This window comes from Microplitis mediator, chromosome 2 (assembly GCF_029852145.1).
Source record: "Microplitis mediator isolate UGA2020A chromosome 2, iyMicMedi2.1, whole genome shotgun sequence".
In the NCBI taxonomy this organism is placed as follows: Eukaryota; Metazoa; Arthropoda; class Insecta; order Hymenoptera; family Braconidae; genus Microplitis; species Microplitis mediator.
In genome coordinates this window covers 23,159,751-23,180,024 of record NC_079970.1, presented here as the reverse complement: position 1 = coordinate 23,180,024, position 20,274 = coordinate 23,159,751, and the positions used below count along the sequence as shown (strand labels likewise).

The 20,274-nt window shown below is 31.0% G+C and overlaps 1 protein-coding gene across 2 annotated transcripts in view; it reads left to right on the top strand.

Annotated features, from left to right (window-relative positions):
- Nucleotides 1-20,274, top strand: part of LOC130663494 (protein eva-1) — a 65,724-nt gene that overhangs the window by 12,213 nt on the left and 33,237 nt on the right. The gene's annotated exons all lie outside the window — the stretch shown is intronic.

Here is a 20,274-nt window from a genome sequence, read left to right as displayed (position 1 = left end):
CTTGCTTGTTTTTATTGTTTAAATAATATTTCTCCAAGCATTTTATCATCGAGCTTGGGCAAATGAAAAGCACTGCTCGGTTTTCCTCTCAGCCACGTCATTTGAATATTGGATTGTTCAATGGCTAACAATAGTTCGTCTAACTGTCGGACTTGAATTTCCACCGACCGACTCACCTATACCCTGACGAGCGCTTGTTGTGTTCGACCAAAATAAAAAACATCCAGGCACCAAAAAAAAAGAAATTTTTATTGCATGCGCGTGCAAACGCCGCTTGTGTATTGACGCAAACTCCTATATTTCGTAGCACAGTTAACGATATAAAATGCGTATGTCGTATGAAACTATGTGAAAATCACTGGTCAACAAATTGCATTCATGTTTTTTGACCGCATACACAACTAATGCTGAAAGTCAATCACAAGGATCGTTTACTCCCTTCAGCATTTCATTTTTATTGGGCGATAGTAGTAAAAAAAAAAAAAAAAATCCTCTGTCAGAACAAAAGTAAACAATCTCGTATCCTCGTACGTTATGTTTCGTGCCGAGTTTCGGGTAATCGAGTAATGCTTCGAATGTACGTCCCTCGGAGCACAAGTAGCGGAACAACTGCTTGGTAATTCATAGGACGTACTGCAAGTACTACACATGTACACTTATATATTTCATGTATGAAGTATTACATAACCTATTATTTCGAATTAAGATATAAAAAAGTAAAATATGTGCATTTGTCGGAACTCTTTCTACGATTCATTTCCTTTTATAATAGTTTTTTTTTTCTTTTGGTTCCAGTCTCATTTCCTGGAGAGATAGCTATCTGAAGATATCAAAGTGAACTAAAAGAAATTTATTTGTTACGTTTCGTAAAGATTTTTTTTTTATTTTTTGTAAAAAAAAGCTGAATATTGTGTTTATCTAAGTGGAATAATTAATGGAACTTTTTAAAAACGCTTTGTCTGTTCCTGCGCTGCGTTGATACTTTATTGTCCTATAGATACTTCCTTGTTAAGGATATTTTTAAATTATTTTATATTGCTCACGTTCAAGGCATTTATTAAATTATTTTTTCGATTTTATTATTAATAGTCTTGTAATTGTTATAACTGTATTTTCTTAAGCCAAGTTTCCTCTTGAGATATTAAGATGTTTTGCTAATTTTTAGCATTCTTTTAAATTCCCGCCAAGAAAATTGGAAATTTTCAAAAATTCCGGAAGTTGTTGGTTTCGGTCCGATTTACGAAAATCGAATTTCCATCAGATGTCGACGTTTTGAGGTCTTAGGAAGCTATTCTGACTAATTTCAAGATGATGTCCGGGTGTATGTATGTATGTACGTACTTTTAAACGGATGAACTGATTTTGATCGTCAAACTGGCATTCGACGCGGCTTGTCAATATCTAAAAGCTGTGAAAAATGGAGCTTGATCGGTAGGGCTCGTTCGGAGATATTCAAAAAATAAAATTTTTTCAAAAATGTTTTTTTTGGATAACTTGTAATGTGCTCGATGGATTGATTCCAAAATCTACTCGGCTCTAAAACTTTATAAGCAGCGTCGAATGCCACCTCAACCATCAAAATCGGTTCATTCTTTCAAGAAAAACTGTTGTCGAAAGAATTAAAAAGAAATTTTCTTTTTAGTATCTTTGAAATTTCTCAAAACCGACTTGATAAATCAATTCCAAAAACTGATCAGCTGTAGAACTCAATAAAATCCCACAGGAATCCAAGAAAATTTTTTTTCCTTTATTTTTATGTGCTAGCGTTATTATAGAAGACTTCTCTGAAAATCCCACAGAAATCCCAGAAAATTTTTTTCCTTTACTTTTATGTGCAAGTGTTTTTATAGAAGAAGCTCAAGGAGCCCGAAAACAGCGGGAAGTTTTGAGGCTGGCCTGCAGGTTCAACCGATAGACAGATTTTTTCGTTTTATTTCAAACTGTAATTGACTATTTGGAAATAGCGAAATAGCGAAATTTTGATTTAAAATTTTTTTCATGATTTCGCGTCTTAGAACGATCGTATTTTTTTGAAATTGTTTGTGTCATTTTATTGGAAAAATTTCATGGAAAATGTGGAAAATATTTTGGAGTGACTCTGCTTTGCCTGATGTCTTTTTTTTTTATTATTCAAATAAGTATATTATTTGTAGAAGCATATAAATCTTGTAAAACATGTGTTTTTATGTTCTCTTATTACAGTAATAAATTTTTTCGGGCCATATACTAGAAAAACATAATAAATTTTCAACAGAATCGGTCCGTCATAAAAATATTTTTTTTTCTACTCAGGGATTAAAATTTTGGCCTTTTGATAGTAATTTTAAAAATGTACGCGGAGGGTCTAAAAGCTAGTCTATTCTACCCCGCCCCTTATAATTTTTTGAATAAATATACGAGAGTATATTTTTGAAGTTAGAAAAAATAAACTAAAGTTTTTATATTTTTCTATTAACTATTAAATTAATTACTAACTTGATATTGAAAAAAAGCAGATGATATTTTACGAATATTGAAAAAAAATATATTTTAAATTAATAAAACTTTCACAAAATTGTCAATTTAGTAGAGTGAAAAATGCTCAGTGACATGAATTTATAAATTTTTTTTTTTTTATTGAGAATATTAAAAAATTTTTGCTTTTATTTTAAAACCAACTGATTTGCAGCCGGAAATTTATATAAATTACCGAGAAATAAGTATAACGTGCTATCAGTCAATTTATTAGTTCGCTCTATATTTTTATTTCCAGATTGAATCGTTCAACGAACCAATCAATAATCAGGAAAAAATGAACTGTATTAATATTTTCGTTGGATTTTCAATAATAGATTTTAAATATTCATTAAAGTGTTTAATTATTACTCAAACATGAATATTAATATTAATATTACTCATAAACGAACTCTTGATATTGTAATTCACTGAATTATTTTTCAAATTACTTTGTTCATTTTTAATCATATATTGATAATTTATGACCAGAGCAATATTTTTGATAATAAAAACTGCTAAAAAATTATTTTCAAAAATATTCATTGCAATTAAGATTCTATTCGAGAAAAATTAGATCTACAGATCTCTATAGATCTGCTGAGATCTAAAAGTATTCAAAAATTTTTTCTCTATGCTCTGAAATTTTTTTTCAAAATTAAAATTAGAAATTTGTCATTCAAATTTTTAAAAAATTTTTTATAGTTTCCATCTATTCGCGTCTTAAATCTCTATAGATCTACTCAAATAGATCTAGATCTAAAACTTAGATCGGAATTTTTTTTTCATAATTTTCAAAATTTTTTCAATATCGAAATTTTGCCTTTTTGACTTCGATCTCTTATGTCTTTTAGCCTATTAATTGAGACCTCGATCTCCATAAAAAAAAGAAATTTTCCAAATAATAAATTTTTTAAATAAAAAAAAAATTAAAATAAACTCGAGTTCTCTAACGATCCACTTCGCCCCGCCTCAGTCTACATAAATAAAATTTTCTCAGTCAACGTCGTTAAATTACGACATCCAGCCTCGCCTCGTTTATTTAAAAAAAAATTTTCTCAAAACCATAACCGGCAATTTCCTCTCCGAGTTTATGCTCACACACCCTTTCATCAACTAATTAACGACTTACCCTTTGTCGATATTACTTCTAACAGAATAGTGGTCACGAACCACTGAACATATCTAACAGTCGGATTCCCAGCTACCGCCGCAATTTACGCCCCATCGTACCCACACATACATTTAACAGTAGTTATTATAATTATCATAATAATAATTATAACAATAACAATTATACCCCCTCCCCCACCCACACACATCCACAACGTAACTTATTAAACCGTAAGTTAATATTCCGTTAAATTAATAATGATTAATTTTACCCAACAGAAATAGCTTCAGAGCAATGAATAATTAACGTAAATTTTGAGTGATGTTACGTTCAAAATTAATGTCACCATTTAAATTGTTTTAAAAAGACCGAAAAGACATTTGATAAACGTGACAAAAAAAGTGCCAAGTGATCGCTTATTCTTCGTGATATTCTTAGCCAACGAAATGTCACGCGAGCGCGGAAGTAAAGACTTTTTAATAATAATTTTTTTAAATCTTTTTGTTATAGAGTTTTTTAAACTTCTATCCGGGCTGCTTATTCTTTTAAATGTCACCGAAGTTCGTAGAAATAATGGTTGCCGTGACAGGTCGAATCTAATCAATTCACAAAATCCTATTTTCAGTTCGTTGATTCGCTCATCATGTGATATTCTCGTGTGCATGTTTGTGTGTGTGTGGGTGGGGGTGTCGGGGGTGGATAGGCGGATCTAAAAGTGTAGATGTGAGATAGAATATAATAGTATATAGTATAGTAGAGAAGGTATTATATAGCGGTGATGGTTTGAGTACAATGAGTTTGCAGCAGAATATTTCGTCGCATCTCTTCATCAGAATTTACGTCGTAAATGCCATTTTCTCTTCTCTATACACACTAAACTAGACTACAATATATGCGAATCAGCATTCATGAAATCGTGTGTACCACTTGCATATGTAATTGCTCTATATGACGATACTAAGTGATTCGCTGTGATTTAACAAGTGATTATTAACGAAAATATAAAATATACTTCTATAGAGACGCACTGGGGAAAATAAAAATAGAGAGAGAAGTAAAATAAATTATGTAAACAGTGTGCAATGTAATTTTAATTGTGGAATTTATTTTATGATGGTCAATTACGCATTAAAAATTGAAGCGCCCGGAAATTACAGACTGCGGCTGCAATTAATGTGCGGGCATTTATTTTGAATTAAATAACTGCCGAGTAATTATTTTTTAATGTATTTAATATTCGCGGTGGAAGTATGCGAGGAAATTTTATGACAATTGTATTATGGTTTTTTATTAAAATAGCGGCGGCTAATGAAAATCAATATTATGAATGTTAACGTTTCAATAATGCGAGTATTTATGATGATAGAATTTTAATAGAGGGCATGAATACTTTTAGATTGTTATTATTTTTGATTATTTATTTTTGAATATCTGATCTGGTGATAAGAGATGGTGGATAAGTGAAATGGCGATGGAAAAAATTTTTAAAAAAGCGGGAAAAAATTTTCAAGTCCGATAGGGAATTTTTAGTGGGAGATAAAACGAAAAAATTACTGATGAGGTGATACAAAAAAAATGTATTTAAAAATAATAAATTTGTTATCTCACTTTTGGTGTCATCACCCGGAAAATCAAGAGTTTTATCGTATAAATAATTTTTTAAAAAATATTTAAAATAATAACAAACAAAAAGTATTAAATATCAGAATTAAAAAAATTATTGGGTATCAAAGCATTTATATTTTAGCTTGTGAATGTAAAACATTTTGTTGGGTGGTTTCATATTTAATATGTCTTGCATTATTGATTGCGGAAGAGAATTTAATAATTGTTATGGATTAAATTAAAAATAGAAGTGGGTATGAAGATCAATATTATAAATATTATGTCGGATGATGGAGTATTTATGATGACAAAATTTTGATAAATTATTTTTCTATCATTTATAATTATTTTTTATAAAATATTTATGCCGTGATGACGCAAGATGATGATAATTATCATCGAGCAGCAAAGACTCAAGAGCCCACGAGCTGATCTGAGCTCGTCCAAAAGTGGCCCAACTGAACAACCTACTGAATGATGAAGTAAAAGACCGGCTGGATAATTTAAAACTTTTATTTTATTCTTTCTTCGCTACAATTTTGTATGGACGAGCGTCTATTACTTGCTGTCAATTATCTCAACATAATTTATCAAATTAAAACCCTAGCAATTATTCAAGCGACTACAATCTGTTGTATTCAGATTATCTTACTTTTTTTAAAACTCATTAAACTTTCATACTCATTTGGCTCGTGTGATATTTTTATATCCACTCACGCGTATCGAGTATTTGATTCACTTTCGCACTCACATTTTTTCATTTATTCATATCTACACTTTTGGTCGATGCTTTATAGTGTGTAGATCATTAAAACTATCACGCTCATAAAAATGATTGTTATAACTGTGTATTTCAATATCAATAATGGCACTCGATAGTTATTGCTCACTGAAAATTTAACGATCATTCTCATCGTTCCACACCAATTTTTAATGATTACTGTACAACGATATTGAACTCCAGTGTCATATCATTAAATATAATCTTCGGGAATCAGCTCTTAAAATAATTATACAGCAACTCTGAACCAACAATCACTTGTATTATTCATATAAATATTTATAATCCACTCGACATCATTTCTTCAGGATTCATTTTATAAAATTACTCATTTATTCAGTCCCCTAAATTTTTAAAACCAACTGTTTATTTCTACAGAAAATTTATTTACAATTTCCCTAACCGGGTTTTCTTTATAAAATTTTATCGAAAAGACATCTTCCAAAATAAAAAAATTACAGCCCATAAATTATCAAACTGCCGCCATTTATCGTCCGAGTAGAAGTGACACAAATTATTGAAACAAAAAAAAATTATCCAAGTTGATGATTCATTTTTAAAAATGAGTTTTACGATAATTTTTATATATTTCAACTCATTCGTTTGAAATAAAAAAAATTCTGTTCCGTTTCCCTTGGCCTTTAATCAGTTAACATTAATCATTAAAACAGAATATTAAAAGCCATCGATCACATGAAATCTATCTCAACCCAGAAAAAAATAATCCGGATAAACTTTTTTTTTTTTTTTAGATGAATAAGCAAAAATGATATCTAATATAAAAATTTTCTCATATATAGATATATATATATATATGAATAGCATTTTCATGAGCGGCAGCTGTTGGTGGGTATAAATTCAGTGTAGGTCGAGCAAATGTTTAAAAGTAAAACCTTAGAATAAAGCCGGAGGATCTCGACTCATTTCATTTCCCGTTGGTAATCTCTCCCTCGTCAAAACTCGCAGATAGTTAACGTAAGTTTCAGTATAGTAAGGAATTTCACCGTCTGTTTGAAAACCCTGACACTTTTAATTACGCTATTATTAACTCAAATATTTTGTACCCTTCGGAGCATCACCAAAACTGTACACCCGAAACTGCTAAATATCATCCAGCGTTAGACGACATGTATACATATATATTTATATATATGTCCTGTGTATGGCGCAGTACAGTCTCTTATCTCACATTATATATAAAGTATTTAACTCAGCATCAAACTGCTCTCGCATTGTCTCAGTTCCTTTTCCGCTTTTGTGTTCCTGCATTCCTCAGAGTTACCGGAGTAGAGCTCGAGCTCAAGCTCAAGTGAATAAGTCGTAATAAAATCCATACTGCGTATCAAACAATGGGACTTAAACTTGCCAGCAGTTTACGCCGATTACGAAACGTAAATCTGATGAGAGTTTAAGAGTCATTAGTGCTGATTCTAAAGCTGAATTATGAACAAGAGTATCAGCAAGAATCACAGGGATACTGAGATCCCTCGCGAATCGCCAACGTTTTTATTTATTCAGCTGAAACTTTATAAATTTTATTCCTCATGCTCCGGCAAAATCTTCTCTTGAGAATAAGTATAAATATATAAAATATATAAGTATGGAAAATAAAAATAAAAAAACGTGAGATTGTTATTTTTATTATTATTTTTTATACTCGAAAAAAAATTTTCCCCGTCTGACTTCAGCTGATTATTTTTTTACGGCAATTAATTCTCCCTACTTAACTAGGGGTAAAATGAGACGCCATTTTTTTTACTGATAATTTTAAAACGTCCACTCGCCGCTGGTCAACTTTCTGTATTTTTCTCAAAATCGTAACTCAGAATTTTTGTACAAAAAAAATTTTTTCTTTAAAATTGTGTCCCATTTTACCCCACGGCCGCTCAATATTCCCGGTAATAATTTTTAGTTGACCTTTAAATAATTTCAAGTTCGTAGACATTGAGAGCAGAAGTCAAAATCGTAGATCGGGACGAGGAAAAAATTTTCCTCGTCTGACTTCAGCTGATTATTTTTTAACGGCAATTAATTCTCCCTTCTTAACTCGGGGTGAAATGAGACGTCATTTTTTTTTACTGATAAATAGGGCCAGGATTTTTACTTTTATTTAAAAATAACAATTAATAATTAATGGTTATAAATTTTGGAAATATTGGCCGTATAAAAAATTTTTTAAAACAAAAGTTGTAGGAAATTTTATTTTCTAGAGAAAATGTCTCTTATGATTTTTTTAATCATTTTTTTAATCATTTTGTTAATAATTAACAAAAATTTGAATAATTCATTATGAATCTCAATTTTAGAATTACAGTGGAAATATTGGTTGTATAAAAAAATCATAAGAGACATTGTTTTATAGAAATAAATTTCCTACAACTTTTGTTTAAAAAGTTTTTTTATAAGACCAATATTTCGCCGTAATATTAAAAATTTGAACCGTGCATTTCGAAGTTAAGGCAAAAATCTTGTCCTTACTGATAATTTTAAAACGTCCACTCGCCGCCGGCCAACTTTCCGCATTTTTCTCAAAATCGTAACTCAGAATTTTTGTACAAAAAAAATTTTTCTTTAAAATTGTCCTATTTTACCCCACGGCCGCTCAAGACCTTTCAACATTCCCGGTAATAATTTTTAGTTGGCCTTTAAATAATTTCAAGTTCGTGGATAATACAAGAGCAGAAGTAAAAATCGTAGATCGGGACGAGGAAAAAAAATTTTCGATTTAATCGTAGAGATTATTTCTTAGCGCGGACTATGTGGGCTTAAAACATATGAGTAGATATTGGTAATGGATGGATGGATAGAGGATAGAGGATCGGGAATAGAGGCTGAGAGGGTGAACAGATAGATGGATGCATCGCACAGCTAGTCGGGATATCGCGATAGCCGTCGATAATCGAACTGAAATACCAATGACAAATGGCACTCGCTACTGTGCGCATTTAGAGCTTGGAAACGCTAAGGAAATCCGCAAACAATTCGCTCCCAGTCGATTTAACCGTAGGCGTTATCAATACCAACCTATAGCTGCTCCTCAGTTGATCGGACTTTCGCTGATTGACGACTATTTAATTTATTGTAAGCTTCGGGAAGATAGCGAGAGACCAAACTCTTTTTTTAGCTTAATGATGGGTATTCAATTTGATTCTAATTATTAATGATTTTATGTCAAAGTTCAAATTAATGAGAAATGCGAGATGGAGATTGGGAGTAAAATTATTCTATGGGATGAAAATTTAATGCTTAAGAAATGGTTAGTTTTAAAATGGCACTGGTGAACGAGGTAAAAAAATCATCCCTTGGAAACGGGAGATACGATATGTGAATTTAAATTAAGGAGAAAGAAAGCTGTGAGGTTAAGACGATATCGTATTTTGTATTAAAGTCTGATTACTTTTATGTAAAGTGTTACATGCAATTTTTATTTTGTGGGTTTTAAAGTGTTTTGTAAAGTTTTACAGATTTTAAATTGTCTGAATTTGTTAGTGACAGGCAGGTAATTTTTTGGTGACGATTAATTTTAGTTTGGACGTGTGGTAATTTCTAAAATGCCGGAAATTTTTTTTAAATAAATAGAAATTAATAAGTGGGCCGGGTAAAATGGGTAACTAGATTATGGTGATTCATAATTTTAAAAATGAATTTTTGTTAAAAATACGTAGGGGAAGGGGGAGAAAAAAAAATCCTGGTTCTCACTTGTTTTACTTCTTTCTCAAAATTTGGGGTAAAATGAGCCTCCACCAAAATAGTATATTACATACCTAGGCCAGTAAAATAAGAAAAGTCTCAGATCACATGTAATTGTTGGCCCATTTTTCTCCCCCCCCCCCCCCCCCCTACTTATTTTTTGAAGATACCTCATTTTGCCCCATTGTAAAAAAGAAAATTTATACACTCGACTCTCCGCTTTTAATTAAAATGGCAGTAATATAAATCTAGAACAACCCGAAAAAATGCCCAGTGAAATTATTACACTGCCAACTGTAACAATAAGTATCGACAATTAATATAAAACTATTGCCCATGTAAATAGAACTCTCTCAGGGGAATAAATAAAAGTTACATTAAATATATTACGGATTCAAACGTACTAATATACTTTAACTCCCTAACCGCGAAATAAAAACCACAAAGGTACATTTGCACAGTAGTGTAAACATCAAGTGTTACGCATGGATGTTTTTACATGCAATCCAAAATCACGATTTAACGTTACTAAGAGAAAGAAGGAATATTTATATTACGCTATTTGTAAATGCAACTGGCATACACCTGGTAAACATACGGGATCCATGTGTCTTCTCACACACCCACTTACAAATGTATATGTCTGCATATATACATGCTCACATAAATACATACATATATATATATATATATGTATATGTATATAAGCTAAAGGTACAAGACTTTGTCTCTTATAAAATTCGATTCCCTGCTGAGAGTGCTGTTATATGCACTACATGACTACCTAGTTTTCCACGTGAAAAAATTCACTGGACCATATGTGATCCCCAGTATAAACTATTTTTTTCTCTTTTGTTTTTTTTTTTATTTTTTTACATATTGTTGTTCAAATAAATCCAAAGCCGTATTCATACCTAACTTTCAAATCTTTTTTAAAATTCATTACTTTAAAAGATTTACATACTTTTATAATCTGCATATATACATATATAAATATCTACAATTACTCACAATTATTTTTGTTGAATCCAAAGTATCCAAAATTTTGCTCAAAATTAATGATACTGCAGTTAGCCGACGTCTAATAATTTTTGGATTTTTTTCTTAACCTATAAATTACAAAAAAAAAATATTTCAAAAAATTGCACCTGTAGTTTTTTTAATTTTTTACCTGTGCCTATTTTATTTTTTTTTTTTTTTCATAATTAATTTGTAAAAAAAAAATCCGAAAATTTTTTCTATCTGTTAACTTCAGGATCATTAGAATTAACTTTCAAATTTAAATTCACTATTTTCAATAGTTTCAAGTCACTTGAAATTTTAAAATTTAGAAAAAATAAAATTTCACTTTTTTTTGACCAAATTTTGGTCGAAAAAAAAACTGTTTTTCCAGCAAATAAAAATTTGTTTTATTTATTCGGAGTTGAAGTAAAACGAAGAAGACTTTGTGTATTCGAGTTTACGAAAGTCCATTATTTCCTCAGAGTCTTCACTTTACCCCCCCCCCCCCCCCTCCTACATATACAGATATATACATACATATTTGTCTAGATTAAAATGTAAATGTAAACTGCAACGTAATCAACTAGAGTAGATAAGTAAAGAAAATCAAGTTTGTTATTGTACACTCACGTTAAACATCTTCCATACAATGGATTGTCACTAAAAATCAATACCTTTTATTGCCGGATAAAATAGTCGTCTCGGAGATTAACAGAAATGGAGCAGATTTCTTTTTTTAATTCAATAAATATTGTAAACATTATTAACGTGATGATGTTGGCAAGCAGAGCTGGTGTACTTGTACAGCAAGTTAAAATCAAGTAAAGTCTAAGTGGTTTACCAGCGGCACCGAGTTTCGCCCGGTTGCAGTGACTTTGTAGTATAAGTAGGTATAGAACTAAACCGGGACGGGCGCATATGGGCGTCCATACCAGCTGCGGTAGAATTGCTCGACTCGAGTGAAACAATTAAGCTGAGGATAGTTTATAAAACACTTAAATAATATTGTTCGAAATGGGTAATGGGTAATTCAAAGAATATTGTACATCGTGTGAATTATTTTAAATAATTATGATTATTTTCATTTATTTGAATGTCTGAATTGAAATCTAAGGCATACTTTGAACCTAAATCAGCATTGAAAACCTCTACATTAGACTTTTCACTCTCTAAACATGAATAAGTGAAATAAGTGAATATTCACTAATTCTGAGTGCCAACTGAACCACTTTTTGAAATTAGTGGTTCGGTTTGCACTTGGAATAAGTGAATATTCACTTATTTTCACTTATTCATGTTTAGAAAGCAGGACATATTCATTGTAAAAACTTGAAATGAACCTACTTAGACTTATAGAGGCATGAATTAGAGCTACAATGACTTAAATCGTGAAACGAACGTAACTAAACTTAGGACCTGTGATACGTGCACACGACTCAGTCAGATCCCGCACAGTAATCAGTGTGGTGCTGCACCACAATCGAGCATTTTTTTCCAGCACCGTACTGAGTTGGGTGCAGAACAGTAACCAGTCGGGTTCCAATCTTTCGGTGTACGAAACGGTAAAATTCCCGGACTACTGGAAAATTGATGCAAGTAATCCAGGCATCTCTCCAGTGGGCTCATGTCACCAATTTTTTAAATGTAGTGAAACCTAAACATGCAAACTTTCTCAATAAGACAATTTATAGATAAATTGAGAAAAATATAGACAACCCGAACTGGGAATCGAACCCAGACCAATTCGGTATCGCGCCGAGTGCTCTACCAGTTGAGCTATCTGGCACTATACTATATTCCGTTCAATCTGATCTATAACTTATTGATCTACACCGTTCATCGTACGGTAATATACCAATTTTTAAATACAGAGAAACTTAAACAAAGGTGGATTGGATTTCACGGGCAGCCTGTGACTAAAAGAGAGTCAATTTAAAAATTTCTAAGGGTAGTAAAAAAATTACCGCAAGTAATCCAGCGATTTTATCAGTAGATTAATGACATCTCGGAGTGGAATAGGACATAGAAGATGTCTGGGACCAACAAAGTCAATTTGACAAATTAAAAGTTCATTCGTTTCACGATATATGTCATTGCAGGTCTAATTAAAGCCTTTGTAAGTAAGGATTCATTTCAAGCTTTCACAATGATTATGTTCTAAAAAGTGTAATGTGGGTTTTCAATGCTCATTTCGGTTCAAAGTATGCCTTAGATTTCGACTCGGTTGAGATTTATTCAATTGACTGACTAATTGATTTGACGTGAAAGTGATGGGCGTTTTATACAGCCGGTCAATTGTCTCAGATAGAAGAGACGTCGAACAAACGACCAGTCATATCGGATCAATGTGACTGCTTGCCGCAGCCTCTTGTCTTAAAAACATATTTTTTTTTTAGTCTTCAATGTTTCTGTACAGTCGTGACTTAACTCAAGTAGCGGAGTCGAGACCAGCTAAGCGATCGGTTCTCTTGAGGCAGATGTTTCACGATCTACAAAATGCGATACTTTTACTGTCTGTTTTTTATGTGTACACATATATATCTATAAATATATTTTTAAACTTACGTATTGCTACTCTAAATATAAGTTGAGAGTTATTTCTGACTTATTTTTCAATAACTCAAACGTTTGGTTTCATTCATTTTTCAAATCTCTCAGGAAATTATTCTTAAAAACTATGATCAAGTATTTAAATAATATTTCTGCTTACTAACGCAGTACTTATAAATTTACTTAAAAATTTCTTATTAACGTCACTCATTTTTCCTTACTTTTATTTCTGCTCATAAACGCGGATATTTATTATTTTTTTTTTCTTTGCGATCGGATACTAGACGTCTCGAAGGACGTAAAATACTGGCTCGATAATTTCAGTGACTTTAATATCCTACGCTGGTAATCGGTTTTTAATTCAGCGCCGCGGGCTTGAACCCTCGACCTGCGTCAAAGTCAATAAAATATTAAAAACAATCATATTTATTTAATTTTTTTATTAGATCCCATTCTTCTGATCGTGGATTCAAAAAATTTCAAAAAATAATTCTGCCCTCCCATAAAATAACAGAATAAATTCTACTAGCGGAAAAATTTGCGCCAAATGGCCACCTAGCGGTAATTTTAAGAACTAACTCAAAATATTAGTTCCTAAAATTCCACTAGGTGGTGAGATGGTTAAAATTTTTCTGTAAGTAAAATTTCAAATTTTTTAGCTGCGCGACTTTTTTTTTTTTTTTTTTTTTAGGAAATAAATTTTTAGGTAAATAATAAATTGTGGATTATTAGAGATGACTTTTTTCGTATAACAATTAATCAGTGACAGAGATTCTACTCAGCATTTCTTCAACAATAAATTTTTCTTCGTTTATCTTTTTTTAAATTTTTTTTAGGTCGTTTATTTAAAATATTTTCTGCACGAATTACCTCACACCCGGCAAGTAAATTTTAAATAATTTATCGTTTAAAATAAACAAATTAAAGAACAACTATTAATAAGCCGTATTTAAGATAAAACTAATGAAAACGCGATGATATAAAATTTTTTTTCGATTGGATCGATACTTTTTATATACTTAGCTAGAATAACGAATAAAAAGTAGCGAGTTTGAGATTTTTCGTGATTTATATTCGTCGCTGACTCAAACAGAGTTTAGGCAACAAACTTTGTCTTTTACTCTAGAACATACTTTATGGACAAAAGGATTTATTTTATCTATAACTATTGTATTTAAATTACAAAAGGATTAACAAATTGCTACTTTGAAGAAACAGGGCATGAACAACAACAATAACAATAACGATTAAAGTTAAAACAACGGAATATGTATGAAAATAATCTCTCGTAAAATTAAACAAATAATCTTGTTATTAAAACAAACATTTTGCTGTCAAAAATTTTACACGTACACTCAAAGCAATTTGGAGTTCAATTTTATATCAATATTATGAAAGTTAATTAATTTTATTTTTAATCGCAACAGTTCCTGTCACTTGCACACAAAAAAATTATACTGATCGATATTTTAATTGGGGAAGGGGTAGGGTGCAAAATGGGCCACCAGAATTTTTTAAACTACAAATGGGACATTACGGAGCGTATGGGGTAATTTGGACCACAAATTTTGCTAGTTAGTGAAAAAAAAAATAAAAAACCTACAAAATTTTAATTCAAGCAAATGAATTTTGTAAATTTTTTAGGTGGGCCATTTTGCCCCATAGTAAAAAAATCTTTTTCCGGCTGGGTTATGTCGGTATCAAATACTTGCTTAATGTTAAATTAGAGTAAAATTAGGATGGTACTGAATGATACTGAAGTTAGCCGACGTCCAATAATTTTTGGATTTTTGTTTAGACACTAAATTATTAAAAAAAAAAAATATTTAAAAAAATTGCACCTATAGTTTATTAAATTTTCTATATGTGCATAATTTTAGTTTTTTTTTTTTTTTTAATTTAATTGTTGAAAAAAAAATTCGAAAATTGTCAACTGTCTGCTAATTTTAGGATCATTGATACTGAAGTCAGCCGACGTCTAATAATTTTTGGATTTTTTTTTTAAATGATAAATTATAAAAAAAATATATTTTATAAAATTGCATCTGTAGTTTTTAAAATTTTCTACATGTACATATTTTTATTTTTTATTTTTTTTTGTAATTTATTTGTTGAAACAAGAATCCGAAAATTGTTAATCGTCTGCTAACTTCAGGATCAAAAATTAGGTAACAAAATTTTTTAGGCAGACCCAGATTAAAATTTTTCGTAGCTGGGAAATTAATGCCGAATACTTTGATAGGGACAATAATAATTGTCGTATCGATCTGATAACTCTGTAATAATTTATTATTCAATATCACTTCATGATACCTTTTAAGCCGAGTGATTTTAAGCCCTGATACTCCAAGGGTAGAGCAGTCGGAATAAATCAGAAATTCATTCAAAATTTTTCACAGAGATGGGTCCAGATAATTTATAAGAACGATAAGAAACTTAAGCACTTTATAAACCTCCAATTTGTCATAATTTTTATATATTTTTTTTTTATACTTCCAAAAAACAAATTAAATTTCTCATCGCAGAAAAATATCAGTTTCCAAACCGAGTTGCCCTGCAATAATTTTTTTTTATCCTCCCATCAGATCCTCTCGAAAAAAACATAATTCCAAATTGACGTCAGCTTAAAACCCCGACAATTTTCGTTCAAAATAACCAGGCTTCCCATTGCCCCTCACACCCTCGATAAATTTCTGCCCAAAAAAAAAAATTATCAATAAATTGCATAAATGTACGTACTACAAATTTGATATTATCGATGCCTCGAGATAAATCTTCCGATAGTTTTTAATGTAATATAATGACATCGTGATAACGTAAGTAATGCGCCATCCGGGCTCACTAATCCGGCTTATACTCTTGTACGTCTGCACATGTATATATATATATATATATATATATAAATTTATAAACGTATATAATAGTTAACTACGTAATATGTAGGTTGTGCATGTAGCTAATTAATTACCTTAGTAATGGCTCAAAGGTTAATACAAGTACTTACAACAAAGACAAAGCCAAAACTAATAATAAATTGTAGTCGGAAAATTTAATTTATCGTTCTGTGGTAAAAAATATACGTGATTAATTGTAATGCCATTAAATCTTGGATTAGTCTAGATTGTTTACTAGGGTTTATCTTATTGTTTCAAATTGAATTCACTATCATCTATCTGGTTATATATATATATATAAAGATACAGAAAACAGATTTTCCAAGCAGCTCCCACATTCTTATTGTCAGTAATTTTACTTTATTTTTTAAAAATCCGCATCCCCGGTTATAATTTATTTTTATTTTATTATCTTGTAGAAAAAGCTCATTGCAGTTGAATCAGATGTTTGTCTTGGTAGGATTAAACGATAAAACGTTTTCGAGATGTAAAAGTGAGTTTAAAGTTAAGTATTTGAATGGGAATGGTAAGAAAATGGTTAGGATATTAAAAATATGTGAGAGGCCAAACACCGATAGAAGGAAGGGAAGTAAGAGTATAAGTCGGAGTTGCAGGAGTTTATGGTGGAGCGAAAGAATGAGCTAGGAGAGTTTGTGAGACAGAGAAACTTGGCATCAGATCCAGATTTTAGTTGTCCAACTTGGAGAATGCAGGAACAAGTTGTAGAATTGGCACACGAAGAAGAAGAAGAAGAAGCAGAAGAAGAAGGAGTTGTCGAAGGAGCAGAGGCAAAGGAAAGTTTAAAGGGTATGTGAGGCAGGACAGAAGATAGTATTCCTGTCTGTCGTAAAGGAGGTCGGGCCTCAGCACGTCTTCCGGTTTCCGTTCTGTTCCGGCACAAACGAACATTGATCGGATCTTTCTCACTACTTTGCCTCTGCATACTCCATCTACATCTTAGTCTTTTATATATTTATATATATATATATACATGTGGATTGATATATAGTTTAGTGCAGATACGTGTAGAGCCACTGATATTTTGAGCCCATATGTATTTATGGAATAGATTTTTTCCCTTCGGACGATCAATATTCAATACTGATGACAAGCGCACTCTTGAATGAGTACTGCGGGATTGCTTTTTGAATTATGCTTTATATTATATTGGACGTGTGCATAAGAGCTGTTTGGGCGCACGTTTTATTTAGTGGGTACTAGAACCAAGGCTCGAGTTATTTTTTATATACGTTATTTAAAATTATTTATGTGGAGATGGCAAGCCCGGCAAACTTGAGACGTTAAGGGAATAATTCACTTTAATGCGCTAGATTTTTCACTCTTAACTTGTATTTGAGGAAAAAATATATTTATTTTACGACATTTGTGAAAAATTTCGGCACAATTGGGTTACACTGAAAAAGTTGAATTTTTTTTTTTATTTATGATGAAATTTTGTCACGGAGGTGATTCAGGATGAATTTTAATGGAAAATGGTATTTTTATTACTGTTGATAAGTGAAAGCATGGAAAAATTTTTGTCCGTGAGTTCATGAAAAAAAATTTTTGTAATCTAGGGTGACGTTTTCAGTTTACCGTTTCTCAAAATTTTGTTTTAATTTTTTATGGACTTTTTTAAAATTTTGAATAATTAAACTTTACTCTGATAGTTGTAGTTATTTATACACTGTAAAAAGAGTGGTGTTAAAAATGGACTCATTTTAACTCCGCCCGGCGTTAAAATGAAATTACACCGGTGTAGGAGGTGTATTCTCTTAAAATGAATCAGAGAAAATGAATATTCACTGATTTGCAGCACTTTTCAGTTGAATGTCAGTTCTTTATGAAAATTAATAAAGGGTATCATTTACTAACGAGTATAGTGATCGAGTAAGTAAAAATATTTACAAAGTAAAATATTTTAACACCGGTAAAGAATATCTACACCGGCGGCGGCGTTATTTTAACATCGGTCTAGAATATTTACACCGGTGGCGGCGTTATTTTAACACCGGGGAATTTTTTTTACCACTGGTACAGAATATTTACACCGGCGGCAGCATTATTTTAACACCGGGGAATTTTTTTTACCACTGGTACAGAATATTTACACCGGCGGTGGCGTTATTTTAACACCGGGTAATTTTTTTTACCACTGGTACAGAATATTTACACCAGCGGCGGCGTTATTTTAATACCGCTTTCGGTGTTGAAATTTAACACCGCCGATTTTAACACCTACAACGTTTGGACTTACTCCGGTGATTTTTAACAGTGTAGAATATATTAAAATATAAAAATAAGAAAATTTGCAGCATTCAGCTTTACTGGCAATAAATCTATCTAGTCAGTAAAATGAATAATTACCTGTCTTGTAAACATTTTAACATTTAAAAAAAAAAAAATTAGGTGTTCCATTTTGCCTGACGTTACAATTTTTTTTTTTTTGCGGTGATGAATCTTGTCAATCGTTGAATTTAAATACGGAAGAGTAAAATTTTTATGGACTGGAATAAAAATTTGGAAAGGAAGTAAAGTAATACAGAAAAACAAATAGAGAAACAATAAATCTCACAAATTGTCGAGTCAGTTTAAATTTTTCCAATAAAACATCAACTTAATTTTTTTATGCCAAATAATTAATGGACTACTCGTACTCATTTTCAGTTCGAGAATAAGTTTTTTATTTTAACTTTAGTCAAAATTTCGATGCCTCAATATTTCGTTTAAGTTTGAAAAATCAAAGCGATAATTTTTTTTCAAAAAAATTATTACACTGAAAAAAATTTTTCTTGGCGTAATAAAAATTTTCCATTACATGAAAAAAAAAAAAAAATTCTTAGGACTTTTCTGACCCAAACATTTTTTTTCCCCCCAAGAAAATTTTCTTTTTCAATTCATAATGCAAAAAATTCCTTAGGGCAAGTAAAATTTTTCTTAGAGCGAGTAAAAATTTTTTACTTCAAAAAATCTTTTTTTTTGTATAGGGCACAGAGCAAATCAAAAATAAAATACTCGTCTGACAATTTACAGCTGATGCAAATAAAAATCATTATCAATTTAATAGCAGCAGTGATAATTCGTATAATCAACGAAAGTAGAAAAAAAAATATTCACTGCCTTATTTGCGTCAACTTTAGCTCTCACAATTCAGGATTTGTTGCCAGACAAATTAAACCGGATGATAACAATAGTCGATTATTATTACTACGAGTAAATCCAATGAATAATTACCTCAAGCGCATTATTTAATATATATTTACCTTTTCGAAACTCGCTGCCACTGGAATGTATCGTAAAATATACAGATACCTTTTTTCATGTTTACCTTAAAATGCTTTGTTATGATGCGGCAATAATCGTGATTAATGCGGGAGCAATAAATAAACCGAGTTAAAATTAAACTTTACTCTCAACTCAGTTCCCACGATCATTTTATTATCACTCGAGTTATGATTTTTGTTGTAGTTCATTTTAAAGCACCCTTGGAATTATTTATCATGCAGAGAAAATAACTCGAGGATAATGTGCCGGGTCTTATTAAAATTAATGTGTGTTAAGCACGTACTTGACTACTTTCCATGTACACACTTTTTTTTTAATGATCAATTATTTCAGCAACTTTATAAGTCTATATTGCAGCTATCTAGCGGATATTTTGATCCAATAGTGTCTCTGATAAAAAAAATATAACAGATAACAATAAGATTAGAGGGGGATTTTTTCAAGATGGATGACGATAGAAATTTTCTTGGTGAGGGCTTCTGAGGAGAATCCTCTCGAGGGAATTTCATGATAATCATTATTATTATCAAGTTGTATAACAAGACTTATAGCTGATCATTACTGAAAAGTATTATCGTTGAAAATAGTGACGGTTTTTATTACCCAATAATTTTTATAGCCGCCACTCAATGTCGTTAGTTTTTAATTATTTTTCAAATCTAATAATCTCCTGATCTATTATTCATTACCACAACAATCCAACCTAATTTAAATATTAATTACTGACCATAGCTAATTAATTGAATGGAAAATTAATTAAATAAAATTACGTCATTCAAAAAATGCGGTCGTGACTTTTCCGACCCAAAAATTTACATCTAATAATTTTTTAAAAAATTTAGCCCTTACATTTTCGGGCA